Raw genomic sequence first — 16349 nt, 5'->3', positions numbered from 1 at the left:
TTCTTATCAATTAAATATAAAAATTAGCTGCTGCAGCTTGGAGAGAAGGATTTTTTCTTTTTGAGTTTCAGCTGATTTTTCTATTTGGGTAACTGCAATAATTACCACATCAGAAAGCTTTTAAATGTTCAGTGTTTGAAGAAAATTATATTTTTAGAATGCTTTAAAATATGCACAATTTTAGAATTTTAAAATATGCAAAAGGAGAGCTTCTGTGGTCTAGTGATGAAGGCATCAAGCTAAAGACCAGGAGACTATGAGTTCTAGTCCCACTTTGGACATGACAGTCAGCTGGGTGACTTTGGGTCAGTAATTCTCCCTCAGCCCAGTCCATCTCAAGGGTTGTTCATGTGGGGAAAAATAGGAGGAGGAAATAGTATTATGTAGGTTTGCTGTCTTGAGTTACTTATAAAATAATAAAGGTGGTATAAAACTAATAAATAAATAAAATTATCCCTCTGTAAAATAAATATTATGTTTCTCTATACTCTATTGCTAAAATATCCTCTAGACTGGTTGTACGACTAGCATAAAATGTTTTCAAATTCTCAGATTGTTCTTGTTTGAAAACTATTGTATTGCATCAATGTAACCATTTGGAATTAATAACAAAACTGGATTATGTAAAATCATAGTTTAGGCAATGTGCAAATCCACTCTAATAAAATATTTGTACAATTCATAAATCCAACTCATGTTAAACTTGCATCTGGTAGCTATTGTACAAAGACAAGTCAAAAATTGTAGGGCTCGTCTGAGTCAAAGTCTATTATCAAGTTTTTCCATATCAGTTGTAAAACAGATCTATGGAAGTGGGTTGAAACTTTGGCTTTGTATGATGGTATTGCCAATTTTATCACTTTGCATTGTTGCAGTTTGTGCCAGATTTCTACACAAGCTAAATACAATGGATAATTCTGTTATACTATTCTTCTCGACCAATTGTTAGTCAATGTGTGGCATTAGAGTTTAAATATTGCATACAGTGTAGCATATTGTAGGAACTTAGCTACATGATTTGTAAGCCGTGTTTCTTGGCTTAGCATGTAGCAGGACCTGAGTTATTGTGTTTATTTTTAAATAATTCATTTTTTATGAAAGGCTTGTTAGTTTTATGTTTTGTAAAGCTCCAAGGTCCTTGGGGCAAACATACTATAATTATCTGACACAATGAGTTTTTGTCTATGATGTTTAATATTTTATCCTAAAATATGTCTGAAATGTTGTCAGGCTGAGCTTAAAAATCACCTACAGTTGAAACTTGAAAAATTAGAATATCATGCAAAAGTTCATTTATTTCAGTAATGCAACTTAAAAGGTGAAACTAATATATGAGATAGACTCATTACATGCAAAGCAAGATAGTTCAAGCCGTGATGTGTCATAATTGTGATGATTATGACTTACAGCTCATGAAACCCCAAATCCACAATCTCAGAAAATTAGAATATTACATGCAATCAATAAAACAAGGATGGTACATAGAACAATATCAGACCTCTGAAAAGTATAAGCATGCATATGTACTCAGTACTTAGTTTGGGCCCCTTTTGCAGCAATTACTGCCTCAATGCGGCGTGGCATGGAAGCTATCAGGCACTGTGGCACTGCTGTGGTGTTATGGAAGACCAGGATGCTTCAATAGTGGCCTTCAGCTCTTCTGCATTGTTCGGTCTCATGTCTCTCATCTTGCTCTTGGCAATGTCCCATAGATTCTCTATGGGGTTCAGGTCAAGCGAGTTTGCTGGCCAATCAAGCACAGTAATCCCACAGTCATTGAACCAGATTTTGGTGCTTTTGGCAGTGTGGGCAAGTGCCAAGTCCTGCTGGAAAATGAAGGCAGCATCCCCATAAAGGTCGTCTGTGGAAGGAAGCATGAAGTGCTCCAAAATCTCCTGGTAGACGGCTGTGTTGACCCCGGATTTAATGAAGCACAGTGGACCAACACCAGCAGATGACATGGCTCCCCAAATCAACATAGACTGTGGAAACTTCATACTGGACTTCAAGCATCTTGCAGTGTTAGCCTCTCCATTCTTCCTCCAGACTCTGGGTCCTTGGTTTCCAAATGAGATGCAAAAGTTGCTCTCATCAGAAAAGAGGACTTTGGACCACTGGGCAACAGACCAGTTCTGTTTTTCTTTAGTCCAGGTTAAGGCGCTTCTGACGTTTTTTGTTGTTCAGGAGCAGCTTGACAAATGGAATATGACATTTGAAGCCCTTGTCCAGGATCCGTCTGTGTGTGGTGGCTCTTGATGCACTGACTCCAGCCTCAGTCCACTCCTTGTGAAAGTCCCCAACACTTCTGATTGGCCTTTTCCTGAAAATCCTCTCCAGGCTGCGGTCATCCCTGCTGCTTTTGCACCTTTTTCTTCCACACTTTTCCCTTCCGCATAACTTTCTATTAATGTGCTTTGATACAGCACTGTGGGAACATCCAAATTCTTCTGCAATTACCTTTTGAGGCTTTCCCTCCTTATGGAAGGTGTCAGTGATGGTTTTCTGCACAATTGTCAGGTCAAGCAGTCTTTCCCATGATTGTGCTTCCTACTGAACCAGACTGAGAGACCATTTAAAGGCTCAGGAACCCTTTGCAGGTGTTATGGCTTAATTAGCTGATTAGAGTGGGACACTTTGAGCCTAGAATATTGAACCTTTTCACACTATTCTAATTTTCTGAGATTGTTGATTTGGGGTTTTCATGAGCTGTAAGCCATAGTCATCTCAATTATGACAAATCACAGCTTGAACTATCTTGCTTTGCATGTAATGAGTCTATCTCATATATTAGTTTCACCTTTTAAGTTGCATTATTGAAATAAATGAACTTTTGCATGATATTCTAATTTTTCGAGTTTCATCTGTAGTCATGAAGAAATATCATTATGTTCCAAAAACAGGATAGCCACGATCAAACAATTCAGCCCTTGCTAGTCTAGTACCATCCAGATAATCTGGGTCTATTATCGAATGAAATCTGGCTATGCAAATTGGGGGTGTTGGCAGCTATCCTGTGCTTGACATACATTTTTTAAATTAACACCTAGACTAGAGGCTTAGACAAGCTATCTCTATTTACTGTTGTAAATTATGAGATAACAAATGTTCTACTCTAATGTCAATGGGATAATTACTTCTCTCTTTTGTTTTAGGAGGTGCCCAATGCCTGCTAGACACTTAATCCTCTGGAATATGTAACCTTCCCTTGTTGATATCTAAACTGAGAGCTTCCAGATGGAGAAGACGACAGAGCTTGAAAGCTATAAATCTTGCCCAGCAAAAGTGTCAGGGAATTTGTTCAGCCAGCATCCAAATGCAGGCATAGACCCTGACACAAACTTGTAGTTTTATATAAATAAATATATTTACATAAAACAAGATAGTCAGGCAAACAGGAGCATAGTCAGGTAAATTAAAAAGTAGGGACATCATGAGGTAAATTACAGGGCACCCAGAAGAAGAAAAAAAAAGGGGGGGGGGAAACCCTCCATACCACAGTAACCAATCACAAAGCAGATGGCGTTAGGTAAGAGCCAGCCCTCTCTAACAAACCACAACTGTGTTTTTGTGGCTCACTGCACAACTCACTGTTCCAGCTACTAAATACCTTAACAAAAAGCATCCCCTTTGTGAGTTGAATTCCAAACTGTCCCCATTGCTCAGGCCTACTGCAGCAGATTGAAGAAAGATCTCGGGTGCTTTTAGTAAATTGGCACAATTTTAATAAATATGATTCAGTTTTATTGTTTCTGGAAGCTCCTTTCATGGCCTTCTTCTTGTTTGCACCCTGAATATTCTGAATTGGCTGGGAACCCAAAAATTTAAAAAAAACAGCCATTGTAGTCCAACTAGCAGCCTCCAATTTGAGAAAGCACTCTTGGACTTATGTCAAAAATACAGAATCCACAGGTTTGTTATGAGTTCAGAGGAATCTGTGCAAAAATAATAATAATTGTTAAACATGCCTCTACCCGCCAACATTTCCCAGACTTGCAATTAGGAATACCTCACGAACAAAGGAAGGAATTTTAAAGTCCTCCCTCCCTCAGCCCTAAATGGACCTTCTGCTCAGCCTATTTTAGGCTGAATTTGTTTCCCCCAGTCATGTTTAATTTAAAAAGAAGTCATCAGGAGTCAAACTTAATCTGCTGGAGACTGCCTTTTTATTCTTGCCAATCCAGTGGCATGTTGGAAATTAGGTAAAACATTACATTTTGCAATATATAACACCTTGTATTGATGTATCTTTAGGTGTCAGATGTTAGAGGTGAGAAGCATTCATTCCCCAATAAGACATTCATTGTGATATTCTATGTATGTTGCCTTAGTTACAATGCAAATGCAGTGTAATTTTGTGCAGTTCAAACTCTCATGTGCTTGGGAAAAAATTGTAGATCCTTGCAACAAATGTTTAACATTACTATTGTATTTTTATCACCTGCATGCAAGGGAGGCCTTTCTGGACTTTGGTGACTGAGATTGTAGGGTGTTCCATGCCATAGGAACAAAATAAATTTTATTTTTTCTTGAGAAAGAGGCCAGTTGGTCAGCCCAAATGGGAAGACACAGGCCCTGATTATGTAATTTATTCTTTGCTCAGTAGGTGGCAGTCATAGAACTTACATGGAGATTGTCTAAGCAAACGCTCTTCTCATTGAATAGAAGTAACCTCCTTCGGGTCATGATTTCCCACTTTTAAGGAACAGCATTTCTATTTAGTTGTCACCTGATAGTTGAAAGAGGCAATATGTAAAAAAACCCAGAAGTTTCATTACCATTTTTGCCATGGTTAAATGAATTATAGTACTTAAGTGAACCACATGATCTTAATCAAATCTGCCTTCTCCGCATTGATGGATTGTCAGGTGGCTGAAAAGATTGCAAAGGGTAATCACATGACTCTAGGATGCTGCAAATGTCATAAAACATGTCAATTGTCAAGCAACTGAATTTTGATTACATGACCCATGGAGATGCTGCAATTATTATGTGAGTAGTGATTGTAAGTCACTTTTTTAGTGTAGCTGTGATTTTGAATGTCACTGAATGATCAGTTGTGGGTTGCAAAGGTTAGGGTTAGGGTTCAGGAGAGCCCTTAGCCCCTGTGCACTTCTGGATGGACTCGCCCACCCCTTCAGGGGTGGGATTCTACCTGGTTGGACCAGTTCTATAGAACCGGTTGTTATGATTCTGCCCAGTTCAGAGAACAGGCAAATCATGCCACTGGCTGGCTCCTCCCCTCCCCTCCCCTCTTCACCCACTCACACTTTACCTGGCATGGGTGCCATCAAACTTGCCTGCTAAGTTGCTATTTTTCCTTTCTCCCCGGCCATCAGCTGTTCTGCTGTGCCGGGAGATTTAGATTAGCTAGAAAGCAGGAAATCATTGGATCTATTGCTTTCTAGCTAATATAAAAGCAGAGCTGAACCTTCTTTAGGACTGAAGCTTCTATTTTTCAGTGCAGACTAGGTAGCAGATTGCAGAAAGATAGATCTCTAAGTGAATCTGTGATTCTGTGAGCAACTCAATCTCCCTGCCTGTTTTGCCTGATTTTGGATAAAAGTTGCTCTTTCTTAAATAAAAAATTAAATATTTACATAAATATTTACAATATTTACATACAAGCCACGCCCAGCCAGTCATATGATCACCAAACCACACCCAGTCAGCAAACCACGCTCACCCAGCCACCTGACCACCCAGCCACACCCACAAATTAGGCCATGCCCACAGAACCGGTTGTTAAGAAAATTGAATCCCACCCCTGCTCCCCTCCTAGGAATCCCCACACGGCCCATTTTGGATGCAGGTAAGTGTAGGGAACGCCCGGAGGCTCGGGGAGGGTGAAAAACAGGCCTCCCAGAAGTTTGGGAAGGCCTGAAATGGGCCAGTTTCTGGCTTGCAGAGAGCCTCCTGAGCCAGGGGAGGGCAAAAACGCCCCCCAGCTGTGGTGCAGGAGGCCGACTAGGTCACACCCACCATGGCCATTCCCACCCAGCAACCAGGCAGAGAACCCTTTGCTAAAATTTTTGAAGCCCATCCCTGCACAGAGAGCCAGTTTTGTTGTAGTGATTAAGGCATGAGGCTAAAAACTGGGAGATGGTGAGTTCTAGTTGTGCCTTAGGCAGAAAGCCAGCTGGTGACTTTGGGCCAGTCACTTTTTCAGCACTAGGAAGAAGGCAAGTCATCTCTAAAATATAGCCAAGAAAATTGCAAGAATTAGATCAGGCAGTTGCCAGAACAGTTGTCAGAAGACAAAAGCTAACTCAAAGGCACCCCCTCCCCAAAATTTTGATAGGATATATGCAATTACTGGGTAAATTTATATCTCTTTTTTATTAAATATTTTTGTTCATGTGTCTCTGAACATACATCACCACAACCAACTGCCACAGGGTAAAATTCAAGCAATTTTTATAAACGGACTGGATGCAAACATCTAGAAAACAAAACAAAAAAAACCTAAGATAATTCAGACATACCACCTGGTAAATTAAGCGTTCTGCAAGACCATTTGATGAATGAGTCAAATTCCTTCCTTGTATCACCAGTAGGGCTTTTTATTTATTAAACATATTTCTATGCAGCCACAATCAAAACAAGTCTTGGCAACTTACAAAGAAAACAACACAGTATAAAATATAGAAATAAAAACACCAGATGTCTTATTAGCCAACGAGTGGTGGATGAATTGGAATTATGGGTAGAACAGTTGCCTACACCAATTGGCAGGAACTTCCGGTTTGCAGGGCTTCGGCGGCAGGCAGGAATCCGCGATCGTGAGCGGTTTCTGCCTGGGCTCACTGCTGGAGCGTCTTGAGCCAGTTTGGCTTTGGGGCTAAGCCACCCTGTAGAGGTGGCAAAGAGGGGGCAGATTCCAGCAGGGCCGAGGAAAGCCGCATCTTTCCTCCCCAGCTGGCAAAACTCCCTTTCCCAAAGGTGGTAAGAGCGGCGGTCAGAAATGGCCGCCTCAAAGAAGCACTCAGCCAGAAAAGAAAGTGCAGGAGGAAGTTAAGAAGTGAAAGTTTTGGCTGGCCAGGATAAGAAGCAACAACTAAGGTATCCTGGAATTTAAATTTTTAAAAAAGATACATCGCTCCCAAGGAAGATTCGGAAGCAGTGAATGAAAGTGAAAAGGGAAAGGGTTTTTTTCCACTCTCCTTCCTAATGTTGACAGCGAACAGAAATGAATGAGAAATCGGAAAAACCCGCTTTGGCATCAATAGGTAATTAAACTGGATAATTAAATGTCAAGGGGATAATAAGAATTTCTGAACATTAAAAAAAAAACTTTTTTTCTTGCTGTAAGTGGGAAGGAAGAAGAAAAGAATAAGAGCAGGATTCGGAAGGAGGAGACTGCCTAGCATTTAAAAGAATCTGATTAAATCCTAACAAGACTTCTAAAAGATACATTTTAACTGGAATTTTGTAACTAAACAGTAATCCCAGAAAGAGAAAGTGAAAAAAGAAGAAAGTGTCAAAAGAAACAGCTTGTGTGTATTTGGATTGCTTGGTGACTTTGGGACTTTTGGAAATTATATTTGAATGACAAAACAAGTCTTGGCAACTTACAAAGAAAACAACATGGTATAAAATATAGAAATAAAAACCCCAGATGTCTTATTAGCCAATGAGTGGTGGATGAATTGGAATTATGGGTAGAACAGTTGCCTACACCAATTCATTACAAAGAGAAGAAAAAGACAACAACATCAGATCAAAACAAAACAAGAGAAAGGTCCCTGAAAATGCTTCAAAAACTTTTGGGAGCAAAGAGAGATCCGGGCCTCATGAATCCAAGGAAAAATCTCCCATTCCCTCTCCTCTGCTTCCCCCAAAGTAGGCATGGCTTTTTGGGTAGAAACTAGAGTCATTATTTTACATAGTTACTGGAAAAATTACTTTCAAACTTCCTTGTACAGGTGGCTACAGCATTTTGAAAGTAAATGATAAGAGGAGAAATTATTTGGTGCTTAACTTTACTAAGCTTTGATAAAAAACACTGACTACAGTTGTAATGCTATATGAACATATATCTCTAGCAGTTAAGCTGAATTCCTATGTTCTTGTAAGCTATGATTTATTTAGCTATAAATAAATGATTTATTTATTGTTGCCTTAGTTGTAACTAGTTAACATATTGTGCTTGCTTGAAAAGCCATGGTTTGCCACTCTCAGAAGCACTGAAGGCACTAGATTCAAACACATTCAAATAAGACAGATGTGATCTCAGTCACTCAAATGTATAAATTTGGGTTGTGTGCAATTTGTAAAACCAGCTAATTGTACTTTGACAAGAAACTGTTAGATAAACAATATCTTAATACAATCACTCAGTTAATAGGTATGGGCGCAATTGTGTGACATTCATTTGGACAGGATTCACACAGCACACTAAGCCAAAATGCTGAATAAAACTTGAAACTCAGCAATGTGATTTCTCTAAACATGGTTTATGACTAGGCATGTTGTGTGAACCCAGCCAGTTATGGTTTATTCAGCAAACTGTGGTGAATCTAACTTACCATGTTGTATTATTTTAATTCTTCTGCTTTCAGTTCCACAAAGCACTCACCATAAACACACCTCCTTTGATAGCAAAATCAGGGGGAATGTTTTTAAAAAACATGATTTTTCTTTCTTTCTTTTTTAAAGAGGAAAACCCAACAGAATTGAGACGCTTCCCCTCTACAGTGCATCCTCACTTTTTCACCCGGGGGACCCCAAACGTCTCCGCAGCCTCAACAGTACCCCCTCCCCAAATTCTCCCGTATCCGGGGTTTCCATAGAAACAGGGCCTGTTTTTCAGCCAGCAGTAGATTAGCTCACTGGAAGGGAGTCAAGATGGGTCAGGCCGGGGAGGGGTGGGAAGAAAAGGCTTCGGGGGAAGAGGCGGAGGGGAAAGAAAGGGTGGTATTAACATCCTAAGCTTTGAAAAGGGAGCGAGAGCGCGCCGCATGCTCGGGGCTTGGCGGGGCGGGGAGCCCAAGCGCCGATGGTCGCGGGGAGGAAACAGCCTCCGAAAGACGAGAGAAATCCGGGCAAGGAAGCAGTTGCGAGAGACGGAAAGCGGAGCAGGACCCTCGCAGAGCGCCCAGCGGAGAAGGGCCAGTTCGTCGACCGTGGGAGCGAGAGGCGCGTCCTTCGGAGCCGTAAAGGGCTAACAAAAGGGAGGGAAAGGGGGGGCGAGCAAGCTATGCGACCCGAGGCTGCCGCGGCCGCGGCCCCGCTGCGATTGGAGCGCCCCAAGATGAGGACGGAGAGCAGCCCGCGGACCCTCGTGGAGCAAAGTAGGTCGGCGCCGGGGCTGCAACCTCGCGCTCTTCTGCGCTCGCTGCCCATGTCGAAGGAGGCAGGGGCGGGGGGTGGGGGGCGGAGGAATTCCCCACGGACTTTTTGGGAAGAAGAGGAGGTGGGGGGAATTTGGTGATTTCCTCCGCGCGGGGAAGCTTGGCTGGTGGGATCGATGCGGCGCGGGGAGGTGTTTTGCTGGGTGGAGTCGCGTTGGAGAAGCGGCCGAGCGAGGTTTTTACGCGCGGGATGGCGCGGACGGAGGAGCTTGAATAACGGGGGGAAGGTCGCGGGTGGAAGGACCAGGGGTGCGCTCGTAAAGTTGGGGTGATCTTTGGGTACCCCTTTCCGGGACTGACGGGTGTCCGGCCTCTCCGGAGATGGAAGGGCGGAACGTGGGATAGAAAGAGGATGGTTTGGTGCAATGGATTCCCCAGAGGCGAGAAAGAGTGACTGGCTGCGAAAAGATGCGGGCGCTCCTGCTGGAAATGGTTAGTTTTACTACGAGATACATAGAAAGGATTTGGTTGATTGGGGAGGGAGGGGCTCTTTGTGTCTCTCAATTCCGTGTTTCCCCAAACAGCTCCCTCAAATATGCTAAAACTTTCTAGGGATCTCTTTAAAAAGCAATTTCAGGGTTTGTCTGGTTTGCTTCAGGCCTGTTTAATTTAACTCTATTGGGAGTCCATTTGTATTTTGTTACAGTACCTCCGGGTATCAAAATACCCCCCCCCACCCACCCCCACACACGGAATGGAACTTGCTTCTGAGCCACATCTGTCGAGTTATTCTGTGCTTTTCTATAACATTTTCCCTTTCCCTGCCTGCATTAAATAATTTATTTGGCCTTTGTGATGCTTTCAAGAAGACGAAGGGAGGAGTGACGGTGCATCTAAATTTAAAAGGAGAAAAGCTTCACAAAGAACTGAAGGAGAGTAGCGGAAAAAAAATCAGATAATTCTTTAAGGTGGATAAAGCTTTGCTTTGAAAAGAGTACAGTAAGTGTAAAGAGTGGAAAATTGATAACAAATTCCTAGGTTGTTTCTTGTTAAGGTTATTGGATAATTCTCTATTTCTTAAGGGAAATGATTTCATAGAAGGGAACGTACATAGCTCAGGACTGAATGGTGGAGCCCTTGCTACTCAGAGATTGGTTGCTTGCAGACATTTCATTACCTGACTAGGGAATTTAATCAGTATTAGTGGGGTCAATAGACACATGGAAATAAACCACATTTACATACAGTAGAACCTCTGGTCACAAACTCTTCTGACCATGACCAAATCGGGTTCCGACCAAAAAATTCACAAAATGTTTGAATCTGGTCACAAACACATACTCACTCAGGTGGCGATCAAACATGACCCCAGACCCAGAAATTCCTGAAGATGAAACATTAGAAGACAAAAAAATTGCCAAAGTTCTGGAACAAATTATGGTTGTGACCAGGGGTTCTACTGTATCATTCAAGTGAAATAAAGCTAAGAAAGAAATAGACCCCAGTACATCCGCTCCAGCAGCTGGCACCTAGATAAACAGAGATTAACACCAGGCAAACAAGCAAAAAAGAAACCCCCAACAGATACCCTAGCCAGAAGAGGTGGTCTTCATCAGGTTCTGACCAGTTCTGGAGAACCCGTAGCAGAAATTTTGAGTAGTTCAGAGAACCAGAAAATACCACCTCTGACTGGAGATTTTACAGTATCCTTCCCCTGCCACGCCCACCAAGCCATGCCCACAGAACTAGTAGTAAAAAAAATTGGAATCCCACCACTGCTAGCCAGGGATTTTTTTTTTTTTTGCTTTGTTCAGCCAATAAACATAAGCAGGGATTAAACACCAGACAAACAAGCAGGAAGCAATACTTCAATGAAGGACTTTTTTCTTCGTTCAATCCTTCATATGTGTCTGATCCTGAGAGACTTCCAGTGCAAGTTCCTGCAGTTTTCTTAGAAAGGTTTTCAAAGTAGCTTGCCATTGCCTCCTTTCAAGAGAAAGTGACTAGCCCAAGATCACCCAGTTGATTTTTGTGGCCAAACTGGGACTAGAACTCATGGCCTCTGAGTTTCTAGCCTGATGCCTGAGTCACATCCTCACCAATAATGACAAGGAAAACTACTGCATATAAACAAGGAGCAAACCTCACATTGATTTGTACTGCTGATGTAACTGAGTTGAGGGGTGAAATATCTGCACGTAATCAAGCTCAGAGTCCATTAAGGACTCCACAAATAAACAATGCAATCCTGGAAAATGGTGGAGAACTAAGTTTTGTGGTGACAGTTTTATTCCCACTTGAGCCACCTGTACATTTTTTTTGTATGTTTCTTTATTCACAATATCGGTATTCTGACACACCTGTTCTTGCTTACCACCTCATCAGGCTGTCTGTTGGTAGGTAAGGATAAATCTAAGTTAGAGTCATACTTCCATAGTGAAATGGAGAATCACTGGATAGTTAGGAGATGGTTCATTTCAAGGTGCTGATTATTAGACTATTGTTTGTAAATAGTTGCCATCTGGCAATTACCATTTAGCTTTTAAGCAATGGAAATATGGCAGTGTTTTGATCTGAGATACCCTTCCAATCTTTTGTGCCTCCCCCCCCACAAAATATTGTGTGTGTTTGGAAATGACAGGTTTTCTTTGACTAGAAAATTGTGATAATTGTTGCATTGTGTCAGAGCTTTTTGGATGTAGCTATGAAATGTTCCATAACTTTGTGCAATGTTTTAAATTTCTAGCACCAGATGCCTAAGTAGAGCAACAGAGACACACATTTTTCCACTAAATTATAACATTACAGGAAAGTGTGTGTGTGTGTATGGTGTGTGTGTGTGAATGGGGTGGGGTGGGGTGGGACGCGATAGGGTGAGGAGGAAGAAGCCAACACATTTCTGAGACCTGTAGCAATGGCTCATTTCTATCTTTATCTTTCTACAGGTCTCAGCTGCCTCTTTTTTTCATCTTCAGGTACATGCCTTGTGCTTTTTAAAAAAAAAAATATCCTGGAATATAATTTTAATCCTCCCTGTCAACATTAGACAATTTAGAGGCAGAAGTGAATTTAAGATGGAGGCATTGCTATTTTAAAAATACATAGTGAGGATGTTAAGTCCGTTAGATGCTTGAACTGAAGAAAAGATGGTACTCTTACAGCAGATGCTGTCTTTGATTCTCCTTCAATATTTGCTTCTGATGTATGATTTTAAAGAGGAAATCTACCATAGAAATACACAACCCAGATGCCAAATGAATCACACACCCCTTCCCCAAGGACTAGATCCTCAACAGTTGCCAACAAATTGCAATAATGTGACAGAAGGGAGATTATTAAATACACAAATCATATTTTCAAGCTTGTTTTATGAATGTAATGCAAATTACATGTTTTCATTCTGCCTTCCCCCCCTCCCCCCCCAATCTTTTAATGTCCCAGTCTGTCCTACTCTTTAGTGAATACTTCTGCTCTAGTATGTCATCAAAAAGATAAATTCATTGTCCCAAAGAAGTTGGTGTATACTGTTGTACTAGGTTGGGTGCATGTGATTTCTTTCTTGAAGGTAGGGTTTGCCTGCAATCTGAAGAAGCATTTTCTAACCTATAGTAGCGCCTTCCAGATATGTTGGGATGCTACTCTGGAAGTTCCATTCTATGAGTTTTGAGAGCTGCAGTCTCAAATCTATGTGGGGAAATTAACCTAGAAAACCTTTTTCTTGCTTAGTATTCTTGGTATAACCAAGTTGTAGCTGCAGTAAAATGCTTGTTTCTCTGGTCTACTCTGCTCGAGTAATACTGGTAGTCCTTGACTTACAACAGTTCATTTAGGGACCATTTGAAGTTACAACACACTGAAAAAGTGACATATGACTGTTTTTATATTTACGACTGTTGCAGTATCCCCATGGTCACATGATCAAAATTCAGACACTTGGCAACTGATTCATATTTATGTTTATCACATATTTATGTGATCACCTTTTGCGACCCTCTGATGAGCAAAGTCATTGGGGAAGCCAGATTCACTTAACAACTGTGTTACTAAGTTAACAACTGCAGTGATTCACTTAACAACCTGTGACAAAGATCGTAAAATGGGGCAACATTCACTTAAGAACTTTTCACTTAACAACAGAAATTTTGGACTCAATTGTGGTCGTAAGTCAAGGACTACCTATACATTTATAATATATATGGAGAAGAAATACAGTTGCAGAGATTGTCATTAAAGAGAGAGCAAGGAATGGTTAAAATTAAATGGTATGGAAAATGCAAGGGCACTTTTGCTGGAGATAAAAAGAGTTTAGGAAGTGTCTGAAGACAGCTAAACAAGGAACTCCAGCAGTGTAAAATTAATTAATAATAAAAGTGAAATCCTGCACAAAATTTCTTCCAATCAAGTACATATTTTCATCCATTGCCTTCCTTATCCAGTAATCTGGGGTGTAACTGTGCAATTACAAACAGTTGTGCAGCCAATCCCTCCCCTTCTTGCCACTCCTGCTTACAAACGAAAACCTCACTAGCATTTTGAGAATGCATCTTGAAGCGTTTAGGGAAAAGGTTCATGAAAAAGCTTCTTCCCTTCCTCCCACCTCCATAGACATTCCACATAACAGTCAGTAGCATCTGGTTTGTTCCAATGGCAAGTTAAATTGCCAGCTTGCTGTGTCTTCCTCAAAGGCTCAACCTCAAAAGACTTTTGAAGGTTGTAATTTCTTTAAGATGAAATCGTAGTGGGATGGTTAACTAAATGATTTGAGTGACATAACTATTGTAAAGTTAGTGTGCCTTCTGCTTGCTCCTTTTCCTCTGTTTTTCTCCCCCTCCCCTAATTCTTGGGAGTAACTTGGTGGGTGTATTAAAGGCCTTGGTTAAAAAAAAACAACCCCTACTGTTTTCAATATTTGGAAGGAGCAGATGTGGCTTCTTTAGTCTGTTTATATCTGTGGTGTTCTTGATACATCTTGAAAATCCCCTGTGTAAGAGTGATAAACCACAGAAAAGTACTCCAGGTTGCACCTGGACAATGGCAACTTAACTTAATGTTTGTTGACACTTTTGTGATTATCTTGTGTGACTCTTTTGCTCCCGGTGGTTATGAATGTGCTTCAGGAGAAGTTTGTGTTACTGTCTTAATAAAACATGCACAACTGTTTTTGTAGAGTTAGGATTGCAGCAACTGATGGAGAATTGAATTTGTGCAAGTTCTCCTGCTAATGCTAGAATTGTTTTTCATAAATCCCAAGAACTCTTTCCTTTTTAGAGGGCATTTCCAGATGACAGCCACAGTCATGTGGTGCAGAAACCCCTGATCCAAGATCTGTCAAGTGTGAAAAATCAATCCTACAGAGCATACTTACAAAGCATTGCCATGCCCTTATTTCTATTGGTGATACTTTATGCTTTAGATCTTTAGAGACAAGAAGCTTTTATAGACTCCTTTGTTGTGCATTTTTTCCTCAGGCATAATAATCGATTAGCAGTCTTCCAATGATTATAAAGAGTAGCTTTGTTACCTATATAACCGTAGGTCCAAAAAGGGGCCTGTAATGTTAAAAAAAATAACAAAGCATGTTTTCTGTTGTTATTTGTGTGGCTGCAATCTCCCTCCTTCTTTGTGTGAAAAAAATTCCATCTGGATTGATACAACGCATAAAGCTGTAACAGGGTTTATTGGATTTTGACTTAGTGGGTTGCATGAACCAAACCAGAATGCATTACAATACATGTGTTGGGATAATGATCCCCGTGAATGATTCCTTCTGCTCTGAGAGATGATTTCCTTTTCCACACAATTAAGTTTGAGAGCACGTTTCTCACTCTGTGAAACCTCAGCCATCATATGGAAAGCTGTCAAAAAGCCTAAGACAAGCCTTCTGCTACTAATATTTAGCTCTTCTATTGAGAAAAATGGTGTTGATAAAGAATTCAGATTAATCCTATTGGTCTTCCAACAAAAGTATTACTGAGGACTTCCCTCCTTCCTATTCCTCCCTCTTTATTACTTTACATTGTAAGTTTAAATCGGCAACGAACACTTCTGGATAGTATTTGCTTTTTCACGTTGGCTCTTCCTTGAGTGACCAAGACTAGACAGTCTTTTGCAATATTATTTAGTCTAGCTTAATTTAGTAGAAATGCTAGATACAGACTTTGTTCACCTGGAAAAAAATCAAGGCTTCCTTTTAAGTTATTTACAGAGATGAGAAACTGATGGCTTTCCAGGCATTGCTGAACTGTAACTTTGACTCATGCTTTTTTTTATTCTTCTGGACAACTGAAGCCATCATTAACATTCATGCATCATCCTTAACTTGACTAAATGATTCAAAGAAGTTCCTTCATTGTACCTATTAATAGAATCCAGTAATTACAAGCAGACATCTTCATGGCTTTTTCAAAAGCTTAGGACAACTATATCTTATTCTTGATTGGGATTACTACCCAAATGCCATAGGTGGAATCCAATCACCAAATGTTAATTGGTTTAGAATGTTAGGGTAGTGGTAGACATAGAAATCAGAGACATGGTGAGCAGACATCTTTAGCAAATGCAAAAGGAATTAAACATTTCTAGTTCACAAATTGATGAGGTCATGCAGGAATAGACAAAGCGAAGTCATAAATCAGATGTGTCAAACTGGATTGGGTTACATGATGTATGTGACCTTTTTTTGCCTTTGCAGAGCTGGAGTAGGTGTGGCCTGTGTGTGTGTGAGATGCATCCGGCCCATGGGCTGCCAGTTTGACAGACCTGACATAGATGATGCTCTTGTACTAGTTTGTTCCTAATAAGATGCTTTATATCTTCTTATTCTATATCCCAGGTTGAGCTGCTATTTCTATTCAGGAGTAAAAATCTCACATGCCTCACATCTCACATTCACAAAAATCTCACATTCCTCAGCCGTTAGGCATCTTACTCCATTGTAGCCAAACACTTGTCTCTTGAAACTCTCTGCCTCTTGAACTTGAAGTAACTATGCCTCTTGAGATCTCAGAACCTTGTTAGGAATATGAGTCACCTAACAGCTATTTGGGTTAGAAATATATA

General features: G+C 40.7%; 1 protein-coding gene across 2 annotated transcripts in view; it reads left to right on the top strand.

Moving 5' to 3' along the window:
• The first annotated feature begins 8928 nt into the window (after window positions 1-8928).
• Window positions 8929-16349, top strand: part of DENND2A (DENN domain containing 2A) — a 72500-nt gene continuing 65079 nt past the window's right edge. For both annotated transcript variants that reach the window (XM_087934957.1, XM_087934956.1), the window contains exon 1: window positions 8929-9290. The gene's annotated coding sequence lies outside the window, so the exon portion shown is untranslated. The remainder of the gene's footprint in view (window positions 9291-16349) is intronic.

Source organism: Pseudonaja textilis, chromosome 5, assembly GCF_049901715.1.
Source record: "Pseudonaja textilis isolate UNSWEBS1 chromosome 5, rPseTex1.2, whole genome shotgun sequence".
Taxonomy (NCBI): domain Eukaryota; kingdom Metazoa; phylum Chordata; class Lepidosauria; order Squamata; family Elapidae; genus Pseudonaja; species Pseudonaja textilis.
The sequence above is the reverse complement of the archived record's forward strand: the minus strand, read 5'-3'. Positions and strand labels throughout refer to the sequence as shown.